This window comes from Parasteatoda tepidariorum, chromosome 8, assembly GCF_982258835.1.
Source record: "Parasteatoda tepidariorum strain Cologne lab strain chromosome 8, Ptep-v5.0, whole genome shotgun sequence".
Taxonomy (NCBI): domain Eukaryota; kingdom Metazoa; phylum Arthropoda; class Arachnida; order Araneae; family Theridiidae; genus Parasteatoda; species Parasteatoda tepidariorum.
The window spans coordinates 21,247,484-21,260,495 of record NC_141762.1 but is presented as its reverse complement, the minus strand read 5'-3'; the positions used below and the strand labels follow the sequence as shown (position 1 = coordinate 21,260,495).

The 13,012-nt window shown below is 29.8% G+C and overlaps 1 protein-coding gene across 3 annotated transcripts in view; it reads right to left on the bottom strand.

The window, feature by feature from the left end:
* IP3K1 (inositol-trisphosphate 3-kinase-like protein) overlaps positions 1–13,012 on the bottom strand; it is a 152,565-nt gene that overhangs the window by 41,694 nt on the left and 97,859 nt on the right. The gene's annotated exons all lie outside the window — the stretch shown is intronic.

Here is a 13,012-nt window from a genome sequence, read left to right as displayed (position 1 = left end):
GAGGGATTTTTTCTTTTCTTGACAAACGAGATGATAATGTTTTTTATTATGTTTTTTTTCGGCAAGGAACTAGAATAAAAACTAGAATCATGAATTCAAGTTATTAAAGATTACGATTCTATGAGCCATAGTTATGCTCCAGATAAGACAGAAAATAGGTTAACCCCTTAGACGCAGAATTTTTATTAAACATATTTTACGTACTTTTTTTTTCACTATTCGGTATTAATTTAGCTCAAAATTTTATATTTAGCATTTCAATAATTTATGGTTATGAAATACAGCATGAAACACATATATCTTTTTCTGCTTTATCTTCTAAACACGGCTCGTTTTCAAAAAAATTTTCAAATTCACAGTTATTTATATCTAAGAGAAAGAGTTATTCATCACTGAAATTTCCTTAATTTGCAAAATCAATTATTGATACATTTTTGAATATAAATAATTAAAAAATATTTTTCAAGCTACTTTTTTTGCATTTCACATTTTAATGCTAATTCCGATAATCTGTCAGGTTTTTTTAGCAACTATTAAACTGTTTTTTTTAGTTAGAAAATACCAATGCATTTTTGCTTGTAATTAGAGCATTATATATATAAAAGAGACACATGTGTCCCATCTGCGTCAAGGGGTTAATGAGTCAACACTTCCTAAATAGCAAATATTTTTCAATCAAAATCTTTGCTAATCAAAATTTAAATTAAAGTAATTGAACTCGTTGCAAGAGACGCGAGGCAATTCTTTTGTTAAACCAGAATCACTGAAATTTTCAACAATAGAAACCTATTAATGCGCAATTAGCTTGAAAATGTTCAAAAATTAATGTTTTATAATCGTCGTTGAACAGCCAACCCAATTTTCGGGTTTACGACTGCTAATGACGACAATCTTGTAATTTTGAACTGAATGCAGAGAAGACAAAAGAACTCCTGTATCAAGTATTGGGAGAAATTTTGCCTTCGTGGAGTATTTTTTGATGGAACTAACCCGCATTTGCGTTACATGGAGAAGAAGACCACCAAGACCTCCATCATTAGCCTAAAGGCAAGGGGACTCTAAACCATGATCCGTCTACGTCTGCGGATATTTCACGTCAGCACTGTGGTCGGTGTAAGACGGATGCGGATTCGTATCGATCAGCCATCGCTGGGATTCGCACCTGGTTCACCACATTTTATTATTATTATTTTTCTTAGTTACTGTGATTGGAATAACGCTTGAGTTTTTTAGTCTGCAACTGCATCTCTGCAAGTGTTCGACAAACAACGCCTACTTTATCACAATCACCTATTAATTTTAGAAAATTTCGTAGTTTCTTGGCTAACTTCATGTTTTCGGCTGTGGATGGCGAATCGGTACCGGTCCGACGGCCTAGGGGTTGGATACTACTGATATAAAGGCCCGTCATAAATGAGTTCGACTACCTTGCAACGATTAAAACTATTTTGGTAAAAAAACAAAACAAGTTATATAGTTTCCCAATCTTCCAAAATAATATAAATTCGTAATAAGTATACATTGTTCATAAGCATAATTTTAAAATTTCTCAAATTAAACGGAGTCCCGACCTTCAAGTAAAACTACTGAAACTAGTTCATAAAAAGCTGAATGTAAAGGATCAAGGTCGACTAAACTAGTTCTTGTACTTGAATCGAAAACAAACTACAACGCATTCTAATTACGTTGTTCAACAATTATGTCATATCTATTTAAATAGTGTTTTATAACTACACATATTGGCATTGAAGACTTACTGTTATATTCGATCAAATGTTTGTTATATAATTGTTTAAATGTCAAACATTTCATATTTCATCAAGATCTTGTTATTAACCTTTTAAAGATGTGTCTTGAAAAAATGTACTCATGAAAAATAAGTCAGAGAAAGAAAAAAAAAGATATTTTAAGATTTTTCTTTGATTTATAAACAAAACTAAATCGTTAAGTTTAAAATGTTATTTCAATTTTCTTTTATATTTACTTTCGGATCTTGTTTTAAAAGACAAAATACTCGGAACGGGAAAAAAGAAAACTTTTTTTTTTCAGTGTTCAACAGTTAAAATTTTTTTCTTACTATTAGATTTTCTTAAATATTAAGAGCATTAGATAGGTAAAAAATCTTTGTATTTACCGACTGATTATTAAAATAAAGTAACATTAATACAATGTAACTAAAAAAAACACACACACTTTTGAGACAAATCTAATCATTTGAGATACTAAAATAAACTGAAAATTATCCAATTTAAAGAGCGCAATGACAGAAATGCTGACAGAAAAAAATACATTTAACTGAATGAAAAATATTGAACTTGTAAAATTAAGCTCTATTGTAGCTGTAGAAATATTGCGACATATCAACAATCATAGTTTTAAAATAGAAAGTACCGATATCTACCATCTATCGTTTTTTTTTTAATTGCAAAGACACAAAGACTAAACAACAATTCTTGGAAGGCAGAAATTTTCATCAAATATTGTAGTTTGAGTTAATGTCGAAAATGAGACACATTGTACCATCTATGATTCTCATGTTAAAAGGAAAAAAGAAAAGCATTTTACTATAAAAACTGATAATTCTCCAAATCTCGGAGATATCTTTTCTGGAAATTACGTCAATCTTCAAGTAATCACAATTTAACATTAATGGAAACAACAAACAAGATACAGCAAAACAAACAGAGAATAATGCATTAGAGAATGTTGGAAAAAGTTCTAGAAACCGCTTTAATTATGATAATCCATAACGATTTCCAAAACAATATCAATTACTCAAAATTGCTCCAAGAATTTAATTTCTTTTTCATCGATGTGCTTGAACGCTCTCTGTAATGATTGATAAACTTAGTTGACTTGAATGGCAATTGAGAGTTTTCCTGGATCAATAAACGATATAGAAGAAAAATACAAGTATTATGACAATGAAAGGAATTGGAGAAAAAAAACGACGCATTTGGTCATTGATTTTATATCAAGAAAAGTATCTAAAATTGAGTTATTTTGTAACCGATTGAATAGGTACTGGAAGAGAAATATTAATTCAGGGGGTCCAGAACGATCATAGCCAAGAAGTAAGTTGGTATTTATACAGATTTAAACATAGAGTAGGGCTATCTGCTCTTTCATCTAAATTGAATTTTATAAAATGAGAGAAGAGGAAGGCGAGAAGCTTACGTTGAGTAAATTTACGATAATAAACATGATGATATAATAAACATGATGATGATGATTAATAATAAACATGATGATATACTAAAAAAAAAACATTAATTTGATATGTACAAAAAGATTAAACTGGGATAAGGTAAAAACTATTTACAATAATTACATGTATACAATTGATCGAAAGTTGATGAAAATCAACGACCATCTCGAATCCCTGCATCATTCCCCCGAAGGGCTTCGACGATGCAGAGTGATACAATTCATCTTGATGTGTGGAGTAAATTAATTTCAGGAGTTTAAGCATTTAGATAATATTCTGTCACTTAAGGGCAGATGCAGGAATAAATTGGGAATTATCGTCAATTAATTCAAAATTAAATATCAGATTGAAATCGCATTTTGTGCATTTGGTAGCTTCCTTGAAAAAGGACGCGTTCAATTTTTAAAGCTAGCAGTCTAAATTTTCTATCTTCAAGTGATTATGCAACGTACTGTAATTACTCACAAACCAGGGAGCACCTGTTATCCTTCTTAAGATTTTATTCTCAAAGAGGAGTAATTTTCTAATTCGTGTTTTTGTAAGCGATCCTCAGGTTGGGAAGGCGTTGCATAACATTGGGCGATTATACGTTATATAAATATTCCTCTTCGCGTTTAAGGTCCTCTTAGTATTTTGTGATAAAATGAGTCGTAGTGCATGATAGGCTGCTTCAGTTTTCATGCTAACATTGGTTAGATGTTTATTCCAATTTAAGGTATTTGTTCGTGTGATGCCTAAATATTTGGCACTGGTGACAATACTGCAGTGCGATTGAAAAATCAACGTAAGTGACAAACGATTCAAAATGGAGATTTTTATATATTTGGCACCTTTGTATGGTTGAAAAAATATTTTTTGCAATACATATATTGCAAAAAAGTTTGTTTTATCAGATTTTTGAAATTCTATTTTAGCGTTCATAGCATTAGCAGTACAAGGAAAATAGCCACTGTCATTACCACTGTCACTGTCAATTGTCAAGCCACTTTTCTCGGAATTAATCGTGAAGCACTTACATTGTTTTTTCAATTACACAGCAGTTAATTCGTCACAGTTAAAATTTCTAAATTAATTTGAAGGTTTTTTATCAGCATATTTACTCCTGCTAATTTACTTTTCCAACAGTCAAGATTCCGTCAGAAGAAGTTCGATTGTTAAGGATTCCGTAGATGGAACAAATTTGGATCCGCTGAAGTAGGCAACACTTAATACAATTTTATCACTTATAATATTTAAATTATTTTATGGGTTCGCATAGCGGTATGTATGTAAAAATATAATTAGGTTTAAACTCGTCGGTCAGAATTTTTAATTACAATGAAAAAATATAAGAAAGGTAAGAAATTTGATTCAAGTAAACTTTTGTACAGTTTACTGTGCAGTATTTGTATTTCTTTGATTCGAAGAATAACGAAAAATGTTGGGGGAAAAAACGCTGCTTAGGTACGAGAAGGTAGAGAACGACACAAAATTACTAGGCGAGCCATAAGTTTATGAGTCCTGCTCTATGGGGTCTTGAAAATGATTCTTTGGCCAGCACTAGTAAAAACAGTTGTAAATACTTAGATAATAATACCAGAATGTTGAAAAAGGAGAAAAATTGGTGGTTAGGTATGAGAAGGCACACTGTAAAAAATTTTAATGAATAATTGTCACCATTTTTGGTATTAGGTTAAACTAAAATAATGTTATGTATAATCACTTTTATTTACTTTTTCACTGTTAAGCTTTTATTTATTTTTGTTTGTTTTTTTACAAACGACACATATTTTCATGCACAAAAGAATTAATTTAATAGCTTCATTGCAAAAACATTTTGCGTTGAAAACAAGCACATTTTTAGTCATATATCTCAGTAATTCTTTCAAACAATTGGTAATTTGTCAATGTTACATAATTTTTTTGCACATTAACTACAAATCTGCACTTAGTTATGCATTAAGGTTAATTCAACACCAAACATGGTGCAATTAAACACCAACATTTTTGCAGTATAGAGAGCCACACAAAATTACTACGTAAGGCAGTATTTCCCAGAGTGTGGCACGCGTACCCCCCAGGGTTACGGGAACAGTTTAGCGGGGATGCGCGTTCTTATGCGAAATATCTTACAACAAACAAAAATTTCAAAAAATTTTATTTTAAAACAAAGCTAGCCATGAAAGTTTACGATTACGTATATTTGTATTGACTATTTTTTGCTGAGTTAACAGTTAATAATTAGTGGTGTCAAAAGCCAGTTGTGATTTTTAACTTTTGTGAAATTTTTTTTATCACAGCAAAAACAATATCATCCTTCTCTCTGATGCAAATAAACTTATTAGCAATTCTTCGTACCAAAAAAAAACATATTTTTAAAAAAATACATTAATTTTTTATTAGTGTACGCAGCGTTACAAAAAATTTGGAAAGGGTACACAAAAGTCATAAGTTTGGGAAACACTGACGTAAGGCATAAGTTCCCGATCTTTATGAGGCCTTGTGAATCGTTTGTTTGTCTCTCACTAGTACAGACAGTTAAAAATACTAAAATAATAATGCAAAAAAACAGTCTAAAGTCACGAGTCAAAGTAACAACAAGTGAAGTGAACTTTCCAAAAACAAAGCTGCGTAATAGAAAATACAAAAACATAATCATCTGTTTTGAATTTGTGGGATGAAAACGATGAGCAAGAATGCAGATGGCCTTTTGTTGAGCATTGTCATATCCCATTTTAGTAACAGTTTCAGTTGCTCATTAATGCAAAACGCCCATATGGAATGCATCCTGCCTCCATCAATTATCACGTTTTGCTAGCTTGACTCATTCCTCACTGGAAAAACAATATGAATACAAAATGGCGTTTTTCGGTATAAGTTATATCGATTTATCGTTTTTCAACTTAAAAAGCTCACGAAACGTTTACATTTCACAAATCGTCAACGTTTACGCCTGATAAGTTTTTATTTAATAAATCTTACAATATTCCGTGACTGGTGGTTGCAGTGAAATTTAAAAGATTAAAATACGACTAGAATTTTCGAGAACATGATTGTTTGTCGATGTGAAACACTCAGACAAGAGAAAAGAAGCTGCCAGGAGTGATTTAAGGCTCAATATTTCGAGTAATCCGTATCTGTATATGCAACAATGGATATAAAAGTGGATATTTATTGCAATTCGAAGAAAGTTATCGAAAAAACCCTAAAAAAATATTAATATCTTTATTTTATTGTATGAATCATGATAAAACCCGCATCTTTTATTTTTCCGCAAGTAATTATTTTTTCATATTTATTTTATTAGTTATTTTTTATGATATGACTTCGAACTTATAATTTTAGAGATAACTATGAAAATATTGTAAAAAAAAAAACTTTAGTTGAAAATTTTAGAAAATTACAAGACGCATATTTAGTCTAATTAAATTAATTGCTAATAGTGTTTCTTTTTACATATATTAACTATGTAAAAGTAAATTCTTAAAACAAAGACCACCTAATAAAAATAAGGCGATTTAAATGAAATATTATTTAACTCGAATATTAATTGAAATTGTTTATCTATCAAATTAATTCGAAGGAAGATTACCATAAAAAATGAATAAGCAACCAACGATAAATAGTACCATTTGTTCCACCGAAACCATTAAAAAAAAACTAAACGAACCGAATGAAAGATAAAACTACTTTTACGATTCTTTTGAAATTTTATTTTTAATTGATAGAAGATATATAGATTGACAAATTATCATATAGGGCCGGGACAGCCTGGTTGGGGGTGGGCCCAAGAGGTCGTGGGTTCGATCTCCGTCGACCGAAGACTCCCCGTGTAATAAATGGTGACTGATGCACGTTAAATCTGTCGGGTCACAAAGTCCTCCATGTTCCCATAACATATCGTGCCTCTGGGGGTAGGGAATTGGAGCTTGATCTTTCTCTGGTTCAGGTCAAAATTACGATCTGTGGATGAATGAATGGATGTATGTATGGGTCCACCCTATAAACCTGCAGGGACGTGTGTATAGCTGAGTCGTATTCGTATTCCTGGGTACTGATCCAAGAGTTTCCTTGTCTTCTGGATTGGTTCAAAATTACAAGGCTACGGAGTTGAACATTAGTATTCGTAAACCCAAAATTGGATCGGCTGTACGACGGTTATATATATATAAAAAAGTAATCATATAGTTAATAATTAAACTGTATTAATATGTATTAGTAACATTGATTAAAATTATAAATTCATAAAGGTTTTGTCAAATTAATTTTCATGTTTCTTTTTTGCTGGGGGGGGGAGGCTGTTTGAAGTTCAAAATGCATAGGTATGATTAAAATAAAACTAATGAATATAAGTATAAATGAATATATCATACCTGCCAACTTTTACGCACTTGCCGTAAAATTTTATTTCTATATTTAAAGTGGTAGTAAAATGTATGCTTTCTATATATCCCTTGCATTTCTAAACTTAATTTATAATCTTTTTGACCACCACTATTTTTTAAAAAAATTAAGCAAATACATTAATATATAATACTGTCGTGTGGCTGGGTGGCGCAGTTGGTTTGTCGTCGGCCTTCTGAGCTCAAGTCTGCGGGTTCAATCCCCGGCCCAGACACCGGATTTTCGGGATGCAGAAAATCCTCAGCGGCCATGTCGTATGATTATGCGGCATGTAAAAGATCCCTGGAGTGCCTTATTGGCTCTTGGTATTTCCGGCAAAATTAAATTCCAAGTGCACTTTAGCATCCAAATAGTCTTGGTGCCGCCATCTAGTGTGGCAGAAACTAGACGTCCAAATTAACTTGACCAACGATATCTCACCCATTGTGGTGGTCCTGAAAGAGTGGATACCAGCTCTGGAGAACGCACTAGGTCTGCTCATCGGCACGGACCGATAATGCAGCTCATTGGAAATAAAAAAAAAAAAAAGCTTTTTCATAATACAGCGCATATTTCTGTCTAAAATTGTAATTTAAATTCCATTTTACTACCACTGGGGAAAATCATCCTCGCAAGGATTAAAAGTTGGCAGGTATGATATATTAAACTAAAATAACTAATAATAAAAACTGTACTGAACCTTTAGATACAGTGACTAAACATAAAAGAGTAAGGCAAATAAAAAAATTAAAAAAAAGTGTTTTACCATTTTACTTTTGCAGCTTTAGGCCATGGACCATGGGCGTTATTTTTAAGAAACTCGTTTTATCAATCACACATGAAAAATTTAGAAAGTATATTGATTTACATAATGATGATTTTGTATTGTATTAAAAAGTATCAGAAGTTATAGCACTTATTTTATATAAAAAATATCGATATAAAAAAAATTGTATTTTTGAAAAGTTTAAAGAAAAAGGATCGATCCTTTTTCTTTAATTACATCCATGTTATACTTTTAAAGACCTGCAGTGACTAATGGTGAACACCTGTTTAGTTCGTGAGTACAAAAATGAAAAATAAACTTCAATATTTTTGTAATACATTTAAAGTTTCAAAACTTAGGATTCATTTCTACTTGGATCATGATGCATTGCATATTTTGTAATAATTTACAAGACTTGGGATTAATACCTTGAGCATAGTTTTCCCGGAAATACAACTTTAAGATAAGCTTGCTCAAGCTATTATGTATTAGCCATTTAGCGCAACAATATTATATAATTGTTTACAGCTTAGGATTTTTTTGTTTTCAAGCATCACAAACTTGACGCTTTAATAATACTGGTCTTTAACTTTCAAGAAACAAAAATTAAGCGATAAATATATATTCCAAATTTTATTGTTTAATTTTTTTATTATATGTTTCATTATTTTAGGAGATTAATTTTAAAGACCAAAAAAGGGGGTTTTCTGTGGTGGCACCTATATTGTAAGTTGGATTCTGTCCTACCATTTCGCTCCCTTTTAGATTCAGTTCAGTTTTTAATTCTATTCGTTGATATAGACATTCCATTTTGTTTCTAACTTTTTTCTTATTAAACTGGTTATGTTTCAATGGCCCTAAATAGAATTTTTTTAGTGTATTAAATTATTTATTTATTATTTCCAATGACAGAAAATCAGGAATTTTAAAGGGCTGTTAAGCATTTAAAAATTATTGAGTGAGGAATCGAACATCCAAACTACGTATTAAGAATACGAGGCATTGTCCACAATTTTCTAATGAATTGGATAAAAACTTCTTTAAGTGTCTAAGAAAACTATTCTTTTTTTTTGTATTCCATTATTTACGTAATTATGTTAATTATTACGTAATAATGTATTATGTGAAGCTTGGTAAACAAATAAATAAGCATTTTTGGGCTAACTTCCTCCATGCGGTGTAATTTAGAAACTTTTCAAATATGCCATACATTGAAGAAAAAAAATGTTTGAAACGAAGCTAACTGCTAGCAGCCAAAAATAAAAACATAGAAATAAAGATTGTTGTAAAGAATTTTTAGCATATTTGGAAATTTTTTTAAATAATTATAATTTTTACTTTTTTTTTCATTTTAAATTTTTTTTAGAATTTTAATATCTAAAAACAAGAAACAGAAATGGCAAGACAAGGGGACAGAAACGGTAATGGAATCAAAATTGAAACTTTAGCTGCCAGCAGCCAAACATAAATATATATATAGAAGTAAAGAATATTCCAAAGAATTATTTGCATATTTGATAATTTTTTTTAAATAATTTTAATTTTGAATTTTTTTTTAAATTTCCATATTTGAAAGCAAAAAACAGAAATGACAAGGGTATGAGCGGCAACGGGTCCCAAATGGCAATGGAACCGAAATTGAAACGGCAACGAGACCAAAACGTGCTTCGTTCAGATTTTTGATAAGTATAGAAAAAATTTCTTTGCAACAGTACTTTCACCATATTAAGCCGTTTCAATAACAAAAAAATGCACAAATTATGTCAAAAAGAAAAATTAATGAGTTTAAAGTAATAATCAGTATTTTATGCATAGCAAGGTAAAAATAGCATGCAAGTTTTGTGAGGTTATAAAGTAAAATAAAATCGATATTTTAAACGAAAAGTGTTAAAAAAAAAGTTGTTTACAAACATATAATCAAACCTTTTGAGTAATTTTGTCCCAAGTCCATAGTCCTTGTCCATAATATGTCATTACGCCTTTTTAAAAAATATTTTTCCTGTTCTAGAAATTTACAGGGAAAAATTTGATCAAAACAGCTTTTGTAAGATTTAATATTTATGTAAAATATTGAAAAACCTCTTTTGATGCAAATTAAGAAAAAAGGAACATCATTCCTTACCAAGGTAAAATGTATGAAAATATTTTTTAACGCTTAGAATATAGCTTACATCCTTAAAAATGTTCTTAAAAGTGAAAGACGAAGTCATGTGACTGAAAAAACTTAAAAATTCTTAAGGAAACTGGATTCGAAAACAACAATCAAAACATCAATTTATAATTGAGGGTTACTTTTTATCAATATATTATTAATATAATTAAAACTGTAATGCATTTCATCGCATTTTTCCTGATTTCTTTCAACAGTAAAATGGACACAACACTAAAATGGCAATTTCGTTAATTCGATTTAATGTGTTATGAATCGAAATTATTTTTTTCTTTCAGTTAATTCAGAAACTAGTTAAAATTTTTATTTTACCTTATTCAGCCAATTATCATTAAAAATATTTAGCATGCACTTATGACTTTTCCTACTGATTTTGGTATCATTTGAGAAAAAATTAAAAACTTTTTGTTAACTTTTCGTTTTTCGTTAATCTATTTATTTTAACGGTAAAAGTTTAAAAAAGGTTTTTAAGAAATTATTGAATTGAACTACAAGTCATTTTTTTCAAGAAAACGCTTTTTTTCAAAAATAAAACCAATCAATACATTTTTAATTTTAATAACGTAAAGTAGATCAAAATCGATTGAAAATCACAATTTTGTTTCTTTGTAAAACTTGAAATAAATTGAAAAATAGAAACATTTCGCGTCGAAGATTTATTTATGAATTTTACAGTTCCGCTTACGAAATATCGAATTTCAGACTTAAACTATAATTACCCTCTTTCTCAACAATGTACAGAAAGAAAGAAAAAAAACTCGCAGTTGTGTTCATTTCTTATTTTATTTACCTCTATATTTTTTCATTTAATCAAATAATGCACGATCAAGCTCCTTTTTGGTTACAAGTTCTCAAAAATTGCGGAACCCCGCAAAAAAAGTAAGCTAAAAGAATAAAACTTCAATTTAGTAACGGAGAAAAGTTTGCATTTAAATTTGAAGAGGGCAAAAATTAAACCTCTTGATTTTGTGTCAACGAGAGTATGGGTTAAATTTAGTAAAATTTTTTTTGTCATTTTTATGTAAAATTTTAATAAATCTCTATCCTAATTATTTAGGACTATTAGATTTAAGTTTTTGCACTTATTTCTACAGAATGCAACAATTCCTGACAAAAGGCAAAACAATTCCCGACAAATTTCTTCTAAGGTTTTTTAAAAGACATACTTAGCAAACAACCATGTGGCAAAATTTTTTCGAGCTATCAGCAACAAAACTGTCTAGCATTAATATCTTTCTGCAAGATACTTTTAATAATGACAAACATGCATGTTACTAATTTAAAATAACAAAAGCGCTGTTCACAAAAAAAAACTATTTTCTTTCAAAATTGAACATGAAATAATTTTTTATTCTAATATTATGGGTGATATTCTCGCATTTTGTTTGGTGGGGGGAGGGTAAAGCGCATCAAAAAGTAATTATCTAAATGCATGGTACAAATATTATGTGTAAATTTCTGTAGAAAAGAAAAATAATTTTTTTTTACTTTTCAAAAGAAAAATCTTTCTGCAAGAACTCTAACGTTCTGCGACAATGTCGCTGCGATTCTACCCCGGGGGTAAACAAAAAATTTTTTTTATGTTAATCTAAAGTGAAATATTGAATTTAATTAGCCTGCATAAAAATTGCCACTTTCCAAGTTCTTAGTGTATATTTTATTAAAATCACCCAAGCGCGCTAAAATGACAGCACGTTCAGTACTTGTGAAGTGTGCTAAATATTTTAAATATTAGTGCAAGCACATGTTAACCTTTTCTTGCTGAACTCTTATTTAGTACTAATAGAAAAAGAGCCTTCATAAAAATCAGGGTAGCTGGTTTGCATATAAATTAAATGAATATTTTCTTCAGTTAGCTAATAATTTTATTGAAAAATGCAACAATCGTTTGCTTTCAGAAGATATACATCACATAATATACAAAATTGTATAATTAATAAATTTTGGTTGATAAGAATATTCAGTTTTTCCAATTATAAAAGATTTCAGTTACTAGTCTTAGACATTTTGAATAAGAGACATGTTCCAAAAAAGGGAACATAGGCATTTAAACGGTTTATATAAATTTTTAATGAACTTATGAAATCAGTTTTAAAATGTAGAGAAGCAGTGCTGTGCTGCTGAAAACCACTTTTTACCACTTAAGAACTTCATAAATTAATTTTTTCCTATATATTCGCAGAAAACCGTAACATTGTTCTGAAATATTTTTGAAAATTTTAAAATTTAAAATGTTTCACTCTCCAATGAAATTTTAAAACTTCAACTTCGATGTTTTCTCAATGAATTTGGATGATTTGATTAAAATGCATTGAATATGAATGGATTTGATGTTTGATCTCAATGCTTTCGAAATATCACATAACATGTGCTTCCTCAAAGTATTTCGTTTATATTCGAGAGCAAATCTTACTTTCCGCTAGAAAACTGTATTCGATCGTTTTTCGTATCAAGTATTTCTTATTCATGTAGTTCAAAAATATTATTTCCTACGAAAAATAAAGAA